Below are 21,712 nucleotides of genomic sequence, written 5' to 3'. Positions count from 1 at the left end.
GTCCACAGCGGCCGGCAGCGATGACAGCGCTCATCCTGGAAGGCAGTGAAGTGTAGAATGACTTGATCAGGGATGTGCTCATTCGCAGCACCTCTCAGACACTGAAGATGGTGGATCGAAGCGTATCCTCGGGCGTCTGATAGAGGGGATGGTGCGCCAGCGATACTTTCAACGAGCCCCAGACATTTTAAATGGTGTTGGCGCCCGGGGATTGAGGCGGCCAATCCAAGAGAGTGACTGCGCGCTCTTCCAGCAGTTCTTGCACAACGCGAGCAGTGTGGATCGGCGACCTATCGCGTTAGAATATATAGTCGCCCTCCAGGAACGGGCCGTTAAGAATGTATGGAATCAGTACGTCGTCTATGACTGCCCTGCACCTTTCAGCAATGAACTTACCTTCGAGGCGTATCAGTGGGCGTCGCACAACGCTTAGTAAAGAATACCGGCTCATTTCACGCAGTAACGACGAGATCGGCGCACTGCAACTGACAGTAGAACGCTTCCCGACAATGCGGCCAGCGCGCACCGCCGTAGCAGACGACGCCGTTCAAGATCCCGCCCCTCGACCACCTGCGCGAGCTGCTGCCGCCGCCTGACTCAAGCGCTCGCCGCATCGCGATGCAATGCGCTCCGAGTTTTCTAACTGTGAAACAGACTGTACATCGTCCTTCGAATAAAACGTCCACGCACACACACGTAGGCACACACCGCGCGCGGTACGAAACGTGCCCAAACACGCGCAGTGCAAGAGGCAATCAAGGCGGTGCGAACGAGAGATGGGAGAGGGGTACCACCCGCTATTAGAATTTTGCTTCGCTTGCGGCGCTCTCAACGCCGGCGCAGCAGCGCCGCTCTCGGTGCCGTTCTTGTCTATAGCGATCGCCATATAAATCCAAATGGTCATCAACAGCCCAAATGAGCGTTTCAAAACAATTCATGAGGACGAGGTTTTAGCCTCCAAGGGTCGACTTTTCAACCCTTTGATGACGGCGAAGCTTACTGTATTTTTCCCGTAATTAGTGCGAGCGCTAGGCAGCAAAATATTATTTTTGTAGGAAAAACGTATATAATTAGAGTAAAGCGCAAATTTATTTCATATAATATAAAGAAAACTTGGATTACGGACGATGCGGTACGCTATAATGAATAAACCAAACAAAATATTTGAAATAGGAAGGATATTTAATGAGGAAAACAGTGGAGGCCAATGAGCGTGATATGTCCTTTCGGTTTTAATACGGAGTGATTGCTTTAGGATTTGTTCTAGCGGGCGTAAGTAGGCTTTATACGCAAGGCCCCATGACTCCATGCAATAGGTCAACTGACTAAGAATGAGCGCTATATACAGAGAAGTTAGAGTAGGAAGCGCGAAATATCGGGACGAGCATTGACAACAACACGAATGCCGTCGAAGGTTTCAATTCTATTTTATTTTTTTATTGTTTTGTTATCCCTGGATAGCCAGAAGAGCTTTCAAGGCGCGACCACCTCGAGTGCGGCTGAAATGTTTGCGTCAGTAGTGACGGGTGCCGCAATAAGCCGAACGCTCTTCCAAATACGCACAACCACAAGCAGGACGCACGCACCCCACATTGTGCTACGGCGGCTACTTTAGTTCGGGCTTTTTTGCCTCCAGCGAGACGCCGGCAACCGACTTCTCTTTTGTAGAATCACGTCTAGTCCAGAAGCCTTACTATATCAGCTAATTGTTTTTGTTTTAAACTGGAGATGAGCAGGTAAGCCTTCGTTTGTAGTGAGTATAGAAGTGGCGCTGCATTCGCTTTCGTGACGTAGGCGTGTACCTGTGGAAAAACGCGGTATAAATACAATAAAGGTGCCCGCCACCACACAATCTTATTGTAGAGGCATTTTATTTTAAAATTCGTTGAAAAGGTCAAAACACAGGTCTTCAGCACTGTTACCCTTCTGTCAATGGCAGAAGAATGGGGGCTGTCGCAATTTGCCAGCAAGGCCATCGTCGTCGCTCTCACTTCTCAGCATTGCTGGAGGCGGTACTGTTTCTTTTTCAGTAGCTGCTCGCCTATTAAAATTGTGCATTTAAAATATCCACGCGCTTCGGGAAGAACCCACTGCAGATGTAAACACTACCTTGGTGAGCTCTGCAGCGTAGCCCCGTCATAAACTGAGTCTTTAAATACCAATTCTCAATGCCTTCAGGCTTTCGAAACCCTATCAGTTATTGTAGCGGATATGTATTCCTTAATGCTACCGCATATTTTGGCAAGGAAAGTTATCGACATATATAAAGCACGCTCCGCGGTGTTAATAAAAAAGGATATTTCCCTGATTATATCGAGCGTGGGTCGTTTACCATGGACACAAACATTTATTGTAAATTTGCATCACTTCAGAACATTTTTTCCTTATGTCCTCCGGGCTCTGTATCCATGCCTGCGTGCATGTTTCCCTTAGCGTTCTGTACAAAAGGTTGTCAACATATCTTATTAAATTGCACGAACCTGACGCAAACCTGGAAAGCGGGTTTCCATTATACCCAGCTCGCAATACTAATGCCAACATTTATGCAATATCAAGCCTACTATATCGTACTGCATATACCTGATGTGAAGCTCACATCACATTTGCGTAAACTTCTTGTAAAGTATGACCTCTTCAACCGCATGTCCTGAGAACAGGAAAAGCTTTATTAATGGCCTATGAATTCTTCAGGCTTTTGACACGCTACACAAGGTTGTCGTATTTGTCTCGCCGTAATCATTATGATGCAGGCCGGCGTGCTTGCCTGATATGTTTGCCTGCTGTTGGACAGTTTGACAGTTTCTGTCATCCCATAGGAGCTGCACACCAGAAACTCAAGAATGATTAAGCCGCAATGTCTTCTTTCTATATTTCATCTGTCTACGCAAATGAATATATGACATGGACTTCATTCTCGAGCGTCAGTTTTTAGTTAGTGCGTAGTGGGGGTGCTTCTGCTGACAAACGACGTTGGGAACTTATTATGACTTGACATGGCGCGTCACAAAAGCATAATTTATACCTGGTACTACGAATATGTATTCGCGAAGCTCAAAGAGCCACGTTAGTTACTATAAATTCATTGAAGAACATCCTCGAAAGTACATCTTCGCTGGCCGCTACAAGCGAGCATTGTGCGTGGTAAGTTGGGCGTCCGTTTGAAAGCGCGGGTATTTCTACAAATATTGGTTCCTTTACAGTCACGCATTGTGCCCCACCTATTACTGAAGCCTCTCTTGTCTACGCAGTTTCCAGGCTTCCGCGGCTGCCAAGATGAAGTACTACTCTACAGTCGTCGCTTTGCTTCTGGTGCCAGCCGGTAAGAAATTGCAGAAAAGAAATTGTGAACCTCGCCCGACACGTTTAGTCTGCTGCTCGTAAACTAAAGCCTTGAGAATTGTGCACGGTTATTAGTGGGCTAAATACAATAAGCTTAATATGTTCTTTTGTCCGTTGACGTTTCATGAAGCTTTCTCCTTGACGGGGCTCTCAGTAGGCGCATTCAGACGTGAATCACGAAATGATTCAGTCCACGCATGTGACGCAGATCCGACGTGTTGTGGGAATCAGTGTACGTTTGCGATATACATACATATACATATATATATATATATATATATATATATATATATATATATATATATATATATATATATATATATATATATACATATATATATATATATATATATATATATATATATATATGTATATACATATATATATCCGCAAAGAAGGCGCACGCTTACGAAAATATAGTACACAGGTTTGTCAGTTTTTCGCCTTGTCCCTTATTCCTTTATGTAGTGCGTTTTCTATCACAATTACAATCTGTAAACTCCTGCACATACCACACACTGTAGTAATCGGTGTTTTGCCAAAAATTTTGCAAGACCTTCGCCGTACAGCATGCAAGGCAAATCCTACAGCAAGAAATAAAGCGCCGAAATACTCAATTACGCTTCGCGGGCGTTGTACATAGAGGACAAGCAATGAGTCATGTAAAAAGTTGGAGAAAAAACGAATATCACGTCAGTCTACCTACCCTTAATGATTCAACAACTTCAGCTACTAAATATTATATTCTATATTTATATGACCCAATACAAGTTTCAGCTTCGAGCCACTGTTACAAACGCCCCGAATTTTGATGGCGGTATATGAAGTGTTTTCAGTCGGAGCAACGAGAGATGCTGACACGGCGTGCAGCGATTGCTACATGCAAATGAAAAAAAAAAACTTGCGGATGCTTCCTCTTACATCTTCCACCTGTTCGTGCTCGGCGTGTGCAGAAGTTTGTCTGCATTCATTCTTCTGGCAGTGGGTTGGCCTTAAGCTTGCTAATTATTCAGTGCAAATTCTTCATCTTTGGACTGTACTTGGACTAGCACTGCGAAGACAACTTAGCCTGGGTAATAACTGCGCGATTATACGGGTACACATACTTCCATTGCATGAGACATTGAAGTGAACAATAGACGAGTTATTTGAGATTTCTGAAACGTTTACTCTACCCGTGCATGCAGTTATCCTGGACCTCTTCGGGGGACTTTTGCCGAGTAAGGATTCACCTCCCCTCCTTGGTGAGTAGTTGGAGGTCCGAATGCGCCTGCTGCAATCTTCTAGAAGAGCAGTTTATTGGATTATGCAGTGACTTCTGCAGAATACCAGGCAAAATGGGCGAGGAGAGCACAAGTTGCGCTTAATGTAAGCTCATGAAGTAATATGCAGTAAATTATGCTAGTCCAGGCTTCAAACTGATCGACATCCTGCTTGTATGTAGTCGTTGTGTCAGTCGATGCGACAACGACATTTCGAACCACTTATAAAACTGGTTACCAGATGATGTATACATACTGAAATTTGTCTTTCACACAAAAATGGTAGGCCAAAGTTATCAAGTAACAGTAACGTCGCGTAAATATAGAAGCATATACCAAAGCGGCCTGTAGTAGCAGCGTCTAAGCAAAACATCGCTTAAATAGTCGCAAATAAGTAGGGGCTCCTTTTTTTCTCTCAGTTAGCGATGTGCACGCACGTTCCCACAACACTTCTGCACAAGACAGTTTTAATGTCATTAGCGTAGCTTCTTATGAGAGGAATGAAAGGCAATATGTCCAAAAACTTCATTCCGCAGAAAGGCAGAAAATAACAAGGACAGCGCAGTACTTTTTATCTGCAAGCATAATACAACGCAGCTTTTACCTTATCTTGACTGGAAAATTTCCATATTTAAATGCAAAGCATTTTAAACAGACAGTACTATGAGCTCATCAACAATTACGGAAGACAGTGTTGCCCTTTCTTGACCTACATCCATCAATAAATTCGTAAGCTGCTGCATTTCACATATCCTTTCGCAAGCCGCGCTGTTGTATGGTTTTTATGTTAAATACTAACAATATTGCGATAGTAACTTTATGGAGAGGCGAGCCAATCTCTGCCGTCATCGTCCTCGTTGGTGTCGCCATGAGGTTCTGTATCAAGTACGAGCATGATAATACCGCGGCGGCTTGCCGTATTCTATTGATGTGATGGGAGCTTTGGGAAAGTGAGCTTAAAGGACGTTTGCTTTTTGCGGCGGAGTATTAATTCGCGCGCAAGAAACGAAGGTGTGGAGAGGGCGTGCCGAATTTTCATGTGCCTTAGGCCAGAATGGGGCAGATGTGCGTGCGTTATGAAATGGCAGTGAAGGGCGCAGGGTTGCGCACTTCTGCTCCACTTCTGCTCCTGCTGCGGCGGTGCATGCTGAGGATAAGCGTGGCCGGGCGGGGCCAACCGCCTAAAGAGTCTGCCGCAGCGTATTCTTCCGCTTGTTGTGTAACAGCCACTGCCAGAAATTTCAGTTTTCTATATTGTGTTTCCTTGCGCCATCTGTTCAGCTGACCGCTACTGGAATACCTTCGGTTGACCAGGTGTGTCTCCACCATCGGTTGCTTCATGGTGAGTTGCATCCGCTTCGAGTGTTGTCTGATCTGCCATTTTAGATTGCTGCTCCATTGTTGTAGCGATTTGATATCCTCCTCCTTCGTTTTTCGTTTCTTTAGTTGGGCCCTCGCTCATGGTGACTAATTTGCCCGTAGGATCTGATTGATGCGTTCTCGTGTATGCTTAAGCGAAATTGCAGCCTCCGGGATGTTGGGATCGCTACACAGCGTTTATTCCCTGTTCGCGTGGCGTGCTCGTGGTTCTGGAAGGTGATAGGGTCTAGACACGGTTTCCTTCATGTTCTGGTTTCGTTTTCATTTGGTAATTGTGACTGTGTGTGGGCTTTCAATGCGTGTTTTAGAATGAGCGAGTGGTGGATGTTTCCTTTCTTTGTAGTGAGGGTCTAACCTCAAGTTTGACGCATCCCGTTAAAGTGGCCTAGTACGAGTAGCGTGTTGTTTTTTACGTACTTGAGCGCCGTACTTATGTCATATGACGTATGTGCCTTAGCTGGAGAGAGAAAGGAGAATGCAAAATACTGAGGTTAAGATAGATATTATGTCCGCCTAGCTGTCCGGAACCTGGGGAGGAGCAAATGAATGCAATTGGTGGGAAGAAGGACATTAATCAAAAGAGATGCAAAAAACACAGACAATATAAAATTGTTTTGGGGACACTGTCACGCAGTATGCAAAGGCCTTCCTAGGCTGAACGGTTATGTTATTACCTTCCAACAATGTCCATAGCATGGACAATGCTTATACACCTAGTTAACGGAAGCAAAAGAAGCCGCAGACCACGCACACATTTTAACTCATGTTTTGGAACCAGCCGTGGTCCCGCAAAGGGATTCTGCGAGAGCGAGAAACACGGAAACATGCATCCGTACCAAATTATAGTGGGAAACTAAATTAAGATGTAGATCGCATTTTCCAACCACCTGAAGCCTAGACACATATCTAGACACTAATTCAAAGCACAGCGCCCAGACAACATGGGCTCACAAATAAAATCCTCAGAAATCTCAACGACCACTCGGTAGAAGCCGTAACGACATTCTTTTATAGCCATTGAAAATTGGGAACACTACCATAGAAATGGAAGCGCACCCAAATATTCCTAATATAAACACCCAGAAAGCCTTCAGACATCACCAATTTCCGACCCATATACCTGAAGTCATGTCAATGGACACTTTTTGAAAATGTGATGACTATTCACCAGCAACTTAATGGAAATGACACGAGTTTCGTTCCTGACAGAGTGCATGACTTCAGTTCACAATGTGCGACCTAAGGCGCACAACTGTAATTGATGGAAGGAGTACTCGATCATCTCACCGAACATGAAAAATGCATACTCGCCCTGGTCCTTATTTTAGAAGTTTACAAAGTCACTCATAAGGCCATCATAAAAAACTTATGCCATATAAACTGTGGTAACGAACATAGAAGTCCATTCGAGCGCTTTTGATAGAGAGCTCGGCAACCGTAGGTGTTAGTGTACTGAGAACACAACAGAACTTTTCCGAAACAGATGCATTTCTGCGGAATCAGTGTTATTACCTTTTCTCTTCAACGTCACCACGAAAAAAATCCGAAAGCCCAGAGAAGTTATCACACGTTCCTTATGCAGTGTGTGCAAACGGCAATACATTTTGGGCAACTCTTGGTTCGGATGAAAAACAGCAGGACTTCCGACAAGCATAGGTGAACTATGTCACAAGATGCGTCGAAAAGTGTAGCGTTGAGGGCTCTGTTGTGAAATCGGAGGTCCTCGTGTTCATAAAGGAACTAACAGAAAAAGCACAGGTACAGAAGCAATTGAGATTCATCTTAACCAAAATATCTACACTGAGTCCACACACTCCGCAAATGAGGTGTCCACATGCACCTTAATGGCCGCCATAACGGCACAATAAACGCACTTAGAAAAACTGCCTACAGCGTAGACTGGCGAGCCAAACCCATAGCAACAAGGAGGAATACCTACTTAGCTAGACTCAGGTCCTTATCCTCAGTATAATCATTTACATCGACGCCTTATCTCAACGTAACATCATCAAATAACGGCCAAATAAACTTATAATTACGAAATGTGTAAAAACAAGACCTTTGGCCTTCCTCCAGCCACGGGAATAACGAACTGCTATTCCTGTACATCCAAAAAAACGTAGACAATCTAATTGAGGCGCAACAATATCTGCAAATCACACGCGTCAGGCTAAATGGAACCGGCAGAACAACTCTTCGAAGATTGCAATACCCCGTAAGGACAAGCAATACTCAACAAGCAGTCCTCAATTCTGTACATATGCGAACAATTGTGGCCTCTTTTCTGAGCAACAAGCACCAAAAATATCACTTGCGCCGGAGGAAATTGTGCGTCAAATCAATAAAAAGAGAGTATGACGATCTCTCTATTGCGCGCTGTATAGATGCGGCCCTGTACCCAAATGTCGAATGTATGGTAACGAGCCTGCACGACACAGACAAGAGGAACTGGTATCCGCAACCTGTGGCATGCACAAGGTCGCCGAGGCAGAGGAGGCCGCCATCATTCTCGATATTTCGGCATCTAGACAGAATTAGGAAGTATATATTCGTACTGACTGTCAATCACCTTGTCAAGTCTAGGCGAACGGCCATCTGGATGAAGGGCCTTTAGATATCCTCAACCGCCTGAACGAAATACCCCGCACCAGGATTATCTTCATACCATGACAAATCCCTGAGGGTAAACCGACATCCACGGATGACAGCCCGAGATCACTTAATTAGTGCACAGCAAGAGACGCCTGGATTCTTTAGTATACAAAGATTGTGCACCCACCACGATGTGCCAATGTCGTACGACAAGAACAATGCCGCCACCTACAAAGAGCTAAAGTCGCGACCTAGAGGCAACTCCAGACCAACACCTATGGTCACATCACGCTCCTCCACGGCATGTACCCCATACTTCATCAACTCTGCTGTCCATTTTGGACAACACGATCGACCCTATACCCCAGAACGTGGGCCTGCCAAAATATTTCTCATAACTCCCTCAAATAAAACGAAACACACTGCCAGTGAGAGTTTGTTCTGCCCACTGACGGCCACTGGGGTCCTGGACTGAAGGCTCAATCCCCCACAGGATTCCATTCCAGTAAATGCTGCATCAAATCATGTTTTCTCTCTTCCGCTCCAATGACCTGTGATACGTTTGCAGGCTAGCCAACATGAGATAGCTGATTGCTTTTTTGTTGGCTGTGCTCTCGCGCGCCTAATTTGACCTGAAGCGGGAGGCAGCACGAAGGGAAGCTCATTCGCATTTACTGCCGCTCTTCATACCGCGAGCGTTCTTACAGCGAGTGGCGTATTCATTGAGTGAGATGTCTTCAAGTGTGCATATGCGTACTTGCCAATGTTATCGTTAATTGACTTAGTCAGCTAATGTTTACTGCAGTTTGTACAGCTGATAAAATCACTAATTTCTGTGTGTATAGCTGTTTACTGGATTTCTATTGCATTCAATACTTCTCCTTTCGGGTAAATTGTCAATTTTTCGTTGAGTAGCGGAAGTACATCTGTGCGCTAATGTCTTCACTCTGTTTTTCAGGTAGAAGGTCAAATGGAAGCTATCAAATCAGGCCGCCGGTCAAATTCAGGCCGGAGGCCAAATAAAAGCCCTGGCTCCGGCAGGTGCCGCTTCCGGAGTCAGGGCTTTGGAGCCAGGTAGCCCAGGAGCCAGGGATGCCGGATCCAGGGCTCCTACGATGTGGCACCTATTGCGCCTGCCTGGGTTTTTACCGCAAGGGTTGCACCGTGATGTCCCTGTTTACTGCGCTTCACTTGCACTGCCTTCTATTAGGTATATGCGCACAAACTTGATGGGAATAAATGTGCATTTTGCTTCAGAGCATGCTGTCTACCGTACTATTTATAAGACCCACTTACTTCTTGACACCCTGATTATCACCGGCGATGTGATTACACAAATTACGGTGAACACTAGACAAGAGGCTGATACACAGGCTGAACACTGAAGAAGACTGATGTATTGTGAAATTGCGATAGGCAGTGAAACGAGCAGGTGCGGACGGTACTTTGTGAAGTTTCCTGTCACATTTAGGGGATTTCGGCTGCCGCAGCTCCTTTGCCTATTTCTTTTTTACGGCTGCCATCTCAGATGCTCCGCGCCCTCGTAAGTGATCCTATGCGAAGGGAGTGCCCGTTTCGTCGTTATAGCAGAGGATGCTCGCCAAACGTGAAACGAGTTGCGAAGCGTGATGTGTCTGGAGCAAGGCGTGCAACCGCGAAAGCTGCTTTCCCCTGCGGAGAGGAAGCTAAATATAGTTGATGAGGAACCTCTTTGGAGCGAGCCTGACCCTCTATACGAGCGCGCAAAGGCGCAGTCGAAGTACCCGAAGGAGCTTAATTGCCAAAACAGCAACGCGACGAGGCCTTACCGCAACGCAGAGAGGAGGCCGACGCTCGCAGACAACGATTTGCCACACGTTTATTTCACATTGAGCTTCGTTATGTCTTGCAAGCTGTCAGACCCCTCCGATCGCTTAACTGAATTCATTACCAAGTGTGCAGCAGGCCTTCATCTTCACGTGCTACGGGAGTGTAAGATGCTAGCTAACTTTTTACGACAGGGATGACACTAAAATATTGAAAAAGTTCTTGCTCTGCGCAGAAGTTCAAAAAAAAAAACGAAATACCACGTAGTGCTTTCTTGTATGTAACCTGCGATGTCACGCAGCTTTTACTTGATCTGGAATGGTACACTTCCGTACTTAACGGCAACATATGTATTGACCACAAATTACTTTGCGCACATAAATAATTACGAAAGCCAATGTTGCTTCACTTTTACCAACGTCGTCATAATACACTCCAACCAGAGACATTCTACGTTTTCTTCCGCAAAACTCAAGGTGACGTGGTTTTATGGTGACACTCACTATGTTATTGCACTCATTCTGCCTTTCAGCCTAAAGAACAAAAGGAAGCGGATGTTCTGGCAAACTCAAGTGCAGCGATAGCTGCTTCAGTCAGGGCTACTGGGACAGTGTTTGCGAAACACCTGCTAAAACGTACGGCGTCTGCCTGATTTTCTTACGGATGTGCTGTTCCCTCCTGTTTATGTTTACTGCCCTTCTCTTGCACGATCTTCTATTTGTTCAAAACAAAAATTATTTCAATAAAACTGCTCCTCATGCCAGCACCGTTTGTCCGGGGGAATATTTCTTAGACTCACTTACCTCTCGGCAACCTGATATATCTCGCGAATATTGAACGACTGCTGAATTTAAATCGAGCCGGCATGGTGCCTTAGCGGACAAGGCGTTGCTGTTTTAGCAGGTGATCGTTGGATAAAATATCGGCCACAGAGGCTGCATTGCGATGAGCGCTAACTGCAGCAATGACCATGTACCACGCATATTGGAAGCTAAAGAACCCCAGGTGTTTAAACTTAGTCTTGAGACCCGCAATGCGGCGCCTCTTGTAAACAAATCATGTTGTCTCAACAGAAAACCCCAGAATAATCTTTCTTCTTGCAATTTAAGTCCCCACTGTGACACAATGTCAACGTGAATGCACGCAGGACTCCACAAAAGGTTTTCCTTCGAGGAATAGTACATAGGCCAGCCGGCTATTCTACGTAGGGAAAAGAGAAAGTATCAAGAAATAAATGATAATTGATTTTAAGGAAGTAGTAAAGGGTAGTTCTACGATCTTGTAGCACTTGTAATGGCACTCCCCTCCCCTTAGGTTTTATGAAAATATTTAGCAAGCACACTCAAGACAGTTCAGCGTTTCTTGGCTGCGACACCTGACGCACGCGGAGGTCCTCAATGACCTTCAGAACGGGGCTTACCTGTAAAAAAATAATCGGGAGGACGCTTAAGCTTCGCCTTTAAGAGTAGAACCCGATAGCTTTCAAAGATCCCCAAGTTCTTCTAGCGCTTCCTGGCAACTGCAGCTTATGTAACCGTAATGTTTACCGAGAAATGCTAGCGGCGAAAGCTCTACACGAATGCGAGCGTTCTCGTAGAAGCATGGCCTTTTGCGCGGGCCCTGATGCGGCGGAGGCGAGCTCTATCTGGAAGGGTTGCAAGGAACCGAGTGCGGCTCTCTAAGGTCTCCGATATTTGCCTGTGCGCGGAAGCTGGCGAGCGCAAATCTCAGAGGCCACGACTGCTCTAGGAATGCAGAAAAGCTGGAAAGGTGGTTTGTATTTGAGTTTACCGGTAACAAAATTATGTTTTCATGTATCTTCAAATTACGCTGCGACGCTGTCATGTCTGCACGGGTGTTTCTGGCGCATCTTACTTTGAAGAATTGCTTCACTGACGCCTCTGCGCCACGCGTAGGGCTTGCGTGCTTGTGGTTAAGACTGATTTTTGCTCAATGAGGTCCAATACCGACATCGGATTTTGATGCAACTAGGGGCACTTAACGCTGTCGCGTTAATATACTGGCAACTGGGACATATTCGCGGAAGAAGGTGAAGGTAACAAAAAGCAAGGTTCGTAAGCTCTTGCTTAAGATGCTCAATGAGCGTCTTTAGTAGGCAAACTGTGGAGTAGTTTCAGCATTTGCCATGCGAATTGAAAATAATATGACCCCTTCAGAGTAGTGGATGTATCAGCTTGGTCTAAATGTTATCTTTCTAGCTACTTTCAGTAGTCTTTTTTTTTTAGTACAGTGAACTCCCCGAGTCATTAGCTTGTTTTTGATTCTTGTTGTGAAAAACAGTGTATGTGGGGAGGTATGAAACAGTCTGCACGAAAGCTACATCCAGAACAGCCTGATGCGCATAATTACGGCATCTACCACACTCGTAGCCTCCGCATGTATGTACGTAGCCGGCTCAAACTCCTTGCCTGGTGGACAAAGAAGGGTTAAGCCAGTCTGTAAAGGAGATCCCCTTTGCATTAAATGTTGTGTTTCTCACGTTTGGCGGCGGCCACGTTACCATCAACGGTGGCGGAGAGCTATGGCCGGTCTTCCGTAGATTAATTTGCCTAGAATAACCTGTCGAACACCATTCATTCATTTTCCATTCTTTGGGGAGTACTGTTGCGTGCTGTATAAAATTCGATGTTTAGAATTTTCATATTTCTGAGCGACTTCGCCACTCTTGTCCCTGCATTGATTTTCCATAGCATTACGTTTGGGCAGTTCTTATGACGACCCAGTTTCACGCAACTCCGGCGCCAGGGGGTTCTTGATTTGTAAAGGCCAACAAAATCACTCGTGTACCTAATTCCTTGTTTACAAAAGTGCATATGTGAAGCATATATATGTGCTCATGCATATGTAACAATAAAGACTTGAATACAGTTTGATGAATTTGTATTATCCAGAGCACTGAATGTTTGAAACAGTAAAGGAACGACGCCAGAAAATCAGAAAAGCCAGTATTGATGCTTTCCTAGTGCACTTAATACATAACCCTGGGCGTGTTTCCTTTCGATATCCTTCTAGACAGAGATAGACGTTTTCGGTTGCGGTTTCTGATCGAATCACGAGCCATCACCTTCCATGCACTTAAGCTCTTTTTTTCTCAACATAATTTAGCACATATACCATGAAGGGTTAACACGAATGTTTGCCAAGTCTGAGTATGCCCTAAATGTATATAGTATTCTCCGTGGCTTGGCGTGCAGAAGAAGAATGGCATTCCAAATTGTAACTAGCTGTTACTAGGTGTACTGTACTCAAGGATGTGTTTTAACGTGTTTAGGACGTCCGTAGTAGTAGACGGCACACAAATTGCCGCGTAGCGCGGTTTGCTGCTGGTCTTTTCAAGCGCCAGATTGGTGAGTGAAGTTAAAAAAAAGTTACAAGCATGTAGCAAGCACGTGACGGCCCATCGGGCACAATCTTGCTGGCCTGCCAGGCTTGGTAGGCAACATTGCCCACCGCACCAATAAACGCCGGCGAGCACAGCTGCTCGGCGGTTAGTCATCGTTCATCACCACCACGCTGGGGAGCGTCCGTCTAACGCAGGGTGCCTCGAGCGCTCCATTGTTCACGAACCCGGGCGCATCGTGACACAGGCGACGAATATGCACGGATCGTCCCACGTCGCCGCGAGTGGCGAAACACCGCCCCCCCCCCCCGCTTTGGTATCGCGCTGGTATCGCGGACTGACGACGCCGCGGATAAGCGTAGGGCTACCCACCTCACGCCACCCTGACACTAAAGGCCTGTGTACAATTTTCCTTTATTCAACAGATCTACACAAACAGCCACTAAATACATCACGAATGCGCAGTGCATGAAAATAGCACGGAGTCTAAAATAGTCTCCACCATCCGTGAGTAAGATAATTTTGCCTTTTTGGAAGATTAGCTCACCTCCCTCTGCAACATTTTGGGGCTTTTGTGTGTCGAAACTACAATCTGGTATAAATACTGTGGCGAGGAAAGCGTATGTCGCCTTGAAGAAGACAAGTCTACTTCTCGAAACGTTGGCTCCTGTTTTCACCTTGTTCTCGTTTCGCTCATCGTCTTGAATTTCCATCTCCCGCCTTTCCCGTAATTGCCGTAATTCCCCGTAATTGCCGCGTAGCGCGGTTTGCTGCTGGTCTTTTGAAGCGCCAGATTGGTGAGTGAAGTTAAAAAAAAGTTACAAGCATGTAGCACGTGGTCCCACAGACACTTCGCTACTGCCTCTGCAGCGAATATTCACTATCATCACTGTGTCAGCCCCGACAGCATCAGACAAATCGAGCCACGCGTTTACAACGCCAGCCTGATTGCTTCACATCCGGTGTCTACACACATCGAGACCGCAGTGTAGAGAATGTAGTTTCTATGCTGCACAACAGCTATATATACCAGGCAGCATGGAGGTATAGGGAGTGCATATGCACGTGCATGACTTGAGTGCGCGCGCGTGCTTGAGTCTCCGTGTTTCAAACTGCGTGCTCACGAGCGTACTTATGCGAGTGCGAGAACACGCGCGTTTGTGTGTGCGTGCGTCTGTTTTTTTTTCTGCGTCTGTACATGTGTGAGCGCGTCTAAATGTGTATGCGGCCGAACGTGTGTGTTATCTGTGCGTCTGTATGCGTGTGAGAGAGACAGAGGGTGGTCAATGTCTGTTTGTGTGTATACGTGTGTATACCCTTGCACCTACTCGCGGAGGCAAATGGGATATATAGTAAACTCTTGTGGCTTTTGCGGGTCAAAAACACAATCTGATTATGAGGCATGCCGCAGTATAATAATTTCTACCACTTAGGGTTCTTTAGCGTGCATTTAAATTTCGGCACACGGGTGTATTCGCATTCCGCCTCTATCAACATGCCGCCGCCGTGGCCGGGATTCGAAACCGCGACCTCGGGTTTAGCGGCCCCACACTATAGCCACTAAGAAACCACAAAGAGGGTATACAGTTTATTTGAACTTCTCGTCAATGGACCTCAAGTCTGGCTATTGGCAAATAGAAGTCGACGAAAGAGATCGCGAAAAGACGGCCTTCATCACCCCAGACGGCCTCTACGAGTTCAAGGTTATGCCATTAGGACTGTGCACGGCGCCCGCAACGTTCCAGCACGTCATGGACACGGTGTTAGCAGGATTGAAGTGGCAGACCTGTCTCGTTTATTCGGATGACGTCGTCGACTTCGCTGGAAATTTCGACGATCACCTCAGACGGCTTGCGACAGTACTAGAGGCCCTCAAGTCGTCAGGGCTTACTCTGAAGCCGGAAAAATGCCGCTTCGCTTACGATGAGCATCTGTTCCTAGGCAACGTAGTGTGTCCATCCATCTGGTGTCCATCCAGACCCGTAAAAGACAGCTGCCATCGCACAGTTCCCGCAACCCATCAACAAGAAGGCAGTGCGTAGATTCCTTGGCATGTGTGCCTACTACAGGCGCTTTGTCAAGAACTTTTCACGCATCGCCGAGGCTTTGACACGTCTAACTAAATGTGATGTTCAGTTCAAGTGGGAAACGCCGCAGGCCGACGCAATTGAAGAACTCAAACGACGCATGCAGTCGCCGCCGGTACTTGCGCACTTCTACGAGTACGCCGATACAGAAATCCATATACTGACGCCAGTAGCCTAGGCCTCGGTGCCGTTCTAGTCCAGAGAAGAAACGGAGTCGAACAGGTGATAGCTTACGCTAGCCGGTCGCTGTCAAAAGCGGAAGGCAACTATTCTACAACCGAAAAGGAATGCCTCGCCATCGTTTGGGCTACAGCTAAATTTGGCCCTTATCTTTATGGCAGGCCATTCAAAGTCGTCAGTGACCATCACGCGTTGTGTTGGCTAGCGAATATAAAGGATCCTTCAGGACAACTGGCGCGGTGGAGCCTCAGACTACAAGAAGACGACGTCACTGTAACATACAAGTCCGGACGAAAACACTCCGATGCCGATTGCCTATCACGCGTACCCATTGACCCGCCGCCGCAAGATGACGAGAATGACGACGCCTTCCTTGGAATTATAAGCGCGGAAGACTTCGCTGAACAGCAACGGGCAGACCCGGAGCTAAAAGGCCTCGTCGAATATTTGGAAGGGCACACCGACGTTGTCCCCAGGGCATTTAAGCGCGGATTATCTTCCTTCACTCTTCAAAACAATCTACTCGTGAAGAAGAACTTCTCACCAGTCCGCGCCAATTACCTTCTGGTTGTCCCGTCAGGACTTCGTCCAGAAGTATTGCATGCCCTACATGACGATCCGACCGCTGGACACCTCGGATTTTCCCGGACACTATCGAGGATACAACCAAAGAATTTTTGGCCGCGCCTGACCGCCGACGTCGCCCGTTATGTCAGAACATGCCGCGACTGTCAGCGACGCAAGACACCGCCGACAAGGCCAGCCGGATTAGTACAGCCAATCGAGCCTCCTTGCCGACCATTCCAGCAGATCGGGATGGACTTGCTGGGACCCTTTCCGACGTCAATCACCGGAAATAAGTGGACCGTCGTGGCGACGGACTACCTCACCCGCTTGGCTGAAACAAAAGCACTGCCGAAAGGTAGCGCAGCCGAAGTGGCGAAATTCTTTGTCGAAAACATCCTGCTACGACATGGCGCCCCAGGAGTCCTCATCACCGACAGAGAAACGGCCTTTTCAGCGGAGCTCAGCCAAGCCATTCTCAAATACAGTCAGACAAGGCACAGGAGTACAACGACCTACCACCCGCAGACGAATGGTCTTACGGAGCTGTCGAATAAGACCCTCGCCGACATGCTAGCGATGTACGTCGACATGGAACACAAGACGTGGGATGCCGTCCTGCCATACGTAACATTCGCTTACAACACGGCGGTGCAAGAAACAACACAGATCACGCCGTTCAAGCTGGTCTACGGCAGGAACCCGACGACGACGCTCGACGCCATGCTGCCGCACGTCACTGATGAGGAGAATGTTGACGTCGCTAGCTATCTCTAGCGCGCCGAAGAAGCCCGACAGCTCGCCCGCTTGCGGATCAAGAACCAGCAGATGACCGACAGCCGACACTACAACCTCCGACGACGCTTCGTCGAGTACCAGCCCGGCGACCGTGTTTGGGTGTGGACCCCGATACGCCGACCAGGACTCAGTGAAAAGCTACTGCGACGATATTTCGGACCCTACAAGGTCATCCGACGTATTGGCGCACTGGACTATGAGGTCGTGCCAGACGGCATTTCGCATTCACAGCGACGCCGCGCACGATCTGAAGTGGTCCACGTGGTGCGTCTTAAACCCTTTTACGGACGCTGACGAACTTCCTTATTTTGTTGTTTCCTTTGCTAGGAGTGCTTTCTTTTATCCCTTTCGTTTGTTTGCAGCATCGGGTCGATGTTTTTAAGAGGGGGTATTGACACGTGTACTTATATTTAACGGGCGACCACGTTTCGCCGCCTGACAAATGCTATCGCACAGCGCGGGTTGCGCCTGCATATATCCGAAGTTTCTCGAAAGTTATCGATGCTTCTATCCGCTGTCTGTTGTCGCCGAACCTTGTGTTATCTGATTTCATCGCGTGACTCGAATGTTGTAGAACTTTGTGGAAGGCTGCGGGTGCCAACGATTAGTCTGGAACATTCGATGACTGCTGTATAAAAGCCGACGCAATTGAACCGCTGATCAGATTTTCGACGATCGCCGCTATCGTTGTGCTGTAAGTGTAGCCTGTTTTGTGAGCACAGGTTCGCCCAATAAAAGTTATTTTGTCTTTCACAGTATTTGCTACTGTGTTCTTCAACGGCACCACCTCACGGCGATGGCGACGGTGACGCCGAAAGGGGTATAGGGCTTGTAGTGTCCGTATAACTGTAACTGCAATAAAATTCGAGCTAGACGATTGATGTGCCACAATTTACTTACTTCTCTCGAGTACTAAATGTGCTTCGAATTTTTTTGCCCATTTGTGAACATAATTTTCTATACCAATACAGTTACCATCTAACATCCTGACCCGTATGCATCTTGTCATGAAGTAGTAAAGGCTAGGCGCAGAAGACCAGGACTCAAGAAGAAGAACACAAACGACAGGACCGGCGCCACTGGCAATCTGAGATGGCGATCAGGTTGACGCACAAAATGGCAGGATTGTTGCGAAAGCTTTGTTGAAAGAAAGGGCCCAATGGAGCAGAAATATGCTCAAGTAAAACTCTTGCTTGGACTAGTTGGTTAATGCTTGAAGTAGTAAAGGCTAGGCGCAGAAGATCAGGAATCAAGAAGAAGAACACAAACGACAGGACTGGCGCCACTGGCAAGTTGAGACGGTGATCAGGTTGACGCATAAAATGGCAGGATTGGTGGGAAAGCTTCGTTGAAAGAAAGGGTCCAATGTAGAAGAAACATGCTCAAGTTAAACTCTTGCTTGGGCTAGTTGGTCCATGCTTGAAGTAGTAAAGGCTTCGCGCAGAAGACCAGGACCTGTCGTTTGTGTTCTTCTTGAGTACTGGTCTTCTGCGCCTTTTTGTGACAGCGGGGCGGAGAGAGCAGCCAATCAGGAAGCGGTGACCTCCCCGGAAGTTTACTTCCGTCGTTTGTCGTCTGCTTGCACAGTATACTACTAAACGAAATGTTTATCTTCCAAATGAATGAAATCTTTTTCTAAAAAAATGTATTTTTTCTTCTCAAGCCCAAACACGTTTTCAAATAGTAGTACGTATGACTACTGCAATTTATAACTATTAGTTTGTTTGTGTCGTGTCTAGGTGGTGTCGCGCACAGCGAGAAGGAAAAACAAGAAAAAACGACGGGAAGAGTGGCGCACTTTTCAAGAGGCAGCGACAACATTCCAGTGGCTCGCTGGCACCAATGATGGCGTCGATTTCTCTGTACAACCAACGAATTATTTGTTTCGAGAAACAAAAGCGACGCCGGAATTAACTTTCTGCCATTTCTTCATCCAATCCAATCCACCAGACGCGCCAAGCGAAGCCCTATGATCGCTCCAAACTTCCCAGCTCCCGTCGGGTTCAGCGCCTAGCAGACGAAATGCTCTGTGGGAGGATGATTGACAGGAGCTGTCGTCATTTTGGCGTTACCAAAAACGTGGCCGCGCCCCGCGGCGGGCGACGTTGACGGGGAGTAGGCCAATCGCGCGCGCCGGTAACCGAACGAACGCGCCGAACAACCATCTCCGATTGCACCCCTGATCGCCGTTTCAGCTTGCCAGTGGCGCCAGTCCTGTCGTTTGTGTTCTTCTCGAGTCCTGATCTTCGGCGCCTAGACTTTACTACTTCAAGCATTAACCAACTAGCCCAAGGAATTTTACTTGAGCATATTTCTTCTACATTGGGCCCTTTCTTTGAACAACAATCCTGCCATTTTCTGCATCAAACTGATCGCCGTCTCAGCTTGCCAGCGGCGCCGGTCCTATCCTTTGTGTTCTTCTTCTCGAGTTCTGGTCTTCTGCGCCTAGCCTTTACTACTTCAAGCATTAACTAACTAGCCCAAGCAAGAGTTTTACTTGAGCATCTTGCCATGTTTTGTTTTTGTTGATTCTCATTATCATTAATTTTTAAAGTGCATGCATTCACTTGTCACTGTTGCTGTCGGAGTACTATTGCAGGCATACTAGGTACATAAAGTCGCAGAAAGAGGGAGAAAAAGGCATATGAACATCAGCTATGTTAAGCAGGTGTTATCTCTTGATGGCTACAAAGCAGAGCGTGAGGGAAGGAATGCGATAGATGAAAGCAAAACAATAGGAGAAAAGAAATTCACAGTTCCACCGGAAAGGCGAAACACCGATCTTGATTGGAAATTAGTACACAGCTGTGCGAAGTAAGGATAGTAGCTTTAGCGGCCGTATAAACTTGTAAAAATTCCCTATCTTACTAAATTAACAATGATAGATTGTGTAAGCGTCACTGAACGAGGACGTAGAAAGTGAGAGACAACGGGAGACAACGCTGTCTTTCTGTGTCTGCTTGTTTCTACACCTTGTTCAGTCGTAATGACACCTTCCATGATGGGATCAAACCAACTAGCCGGTCAATGTGTTTTAACTAAATTACACAGCACGGTTTCACGCGCGCACAGGTAAAAATGAAGAAAGCATCGCTGGATGACAGCTGATACTGTCTGTGGAAATGCTGGAGTTAGGAATCGCGGCAGTAGCCACGAGCCAGTTGACCTCGCACATCTGTGGTTTCAACACGTACGAAACTTCGAAAGCACAGCGCATACGAAGCTACCGACAATACGCGTCAGCTGCAAGCAACGCAGATCGCTTTGAAGATCAGGCCTGCGTGGGCGCCCACTTTAGCCACGTCGCAGACCGCTTTCAAGACACATGAGCGTCGAGAACGCGTCCCTACAGCGACCGCCAAAAGGCTGTTTCACATGGCGTGATTCGGGCGAACACGACCATACTGCAGCGCACGTCGCAGAGCGATTTTCGCTGCCAGCTTTCACATGCCTTTGCGGCAGCGCGATTTACATCGCAGCGATGCGCAAGGTTGCCTACTGTTCACGAAGTAAGCATGCACACATGGTTAAATAAAAACAACATGGAAACTAGTCATGTATTCGAATTTTCCTATTATATTCGATAATAGAATGGGCACACTATTTTTAAAGTTTATAAGCATTGATACTTCTCGACAGCTTGCAGATGCGGCAACTGAGACGCTGCGCCACACCGCAAGTATGAGCGTGCAGCTTGTGCGGCGTCGAAGGAATGGTTCAATTTAGTACACTGCAGTTTCGTTGCTACAATGCAAGAGCTGCAGCAGTGGCGTAGAGGTAGAGCATCCGCCTCGCGTGCAAGAGGACGGTGGTGGGTGCTATGAATATCCGGGACCGGACAGACCGTCATTGGAATCTGAACGTGGCAACGTTTAACGCTAGAATGTTATCCAGTGACGCGAGTCTAGCACTGCTATTGGAGGAATTAGCGAGCAGTAAATGGGATATAATAGGGCTTAGCGAGGTTAGGAAGATAAAAGAAGCATATACAGTGCTAAAAAGCGGGTGCGTCCTGTGCTACCGGGGCTTCGCGGAGAAACGAGAAATAGGAGTCGGATTCCTGATTATTAAGGATATAGTTGGTAATATAGAGGAACTCTATAGGATTAACAAATGGGTCGCAGGTCTTGTTGTAAATCTAATATAAGGCACAAATTGAAGGTCGTACTGGCCTACGCCCCTACATCCAGTCATGGGGACCAGGAGGCCGAAAGCTTCTATGAACACGTGGAATCGGCGATGGGTAAAGTCAAAACAAAATACACTATACTGACGTCCGACTTCAATGCAAGGGTAGGCAAGAAGTAGGCTGGAGACAAGTCAGTGGGGAAATATGGCATAGG

The 21,712-nt window shown here is 47.0% G+C and overlaps 1 long non-coding RNA gene across 2 annotated transcripts; it reads left to right on the top strand.

Annotated features, from left to right (window-relative positions):
* Window positions 1–3,239: 3,239 nt before the first annotated feature.
* Window positions 3,240–9,832, top strand: LOC142564984 (uncharacterized). 2 transcript variants are annotated; one of them, XR_012824724.1, is made up of 4 exons: window positions 3,240–3,319; window positions 4,527–4,583; window positions 5,883–5,943; window positions 9,532–9,832. It is a non-coding gene; the product is annotated as an uncharacterized LOC142564984 (long non-coding RNA). The 2 variants fall into 2 exon arrangements; XR_012824725.1 differs by lacking the exon at window positions 3,240–3,319 and adding an exon at window positions 4,325–4,435.
* Window positions 9,833–21,712: the final 11,880 nt, after the last annotated feature.

This window comes from Dermacentor variabilis, chromosome 11 (genome assembly GCF_050947875.1).
Source record: "Dermacentor variabilis isolate Ectoservices chromosome 11, ASM5094787v1, whole genome shotgun sequence".
Taxonomy (NCBI): domain Eukaryota; kingdom Metazoa; phylum Arthropoda; class Arachnida; order Ixodida; family Ixodidae; genus Dermacentor; species Dermacentor variabilis.
The sequence above is the reverse complement of the archived record's forward strand: the minus strand, read 5'-3'. Positions and strand labels throughout refer to the sequence as shown.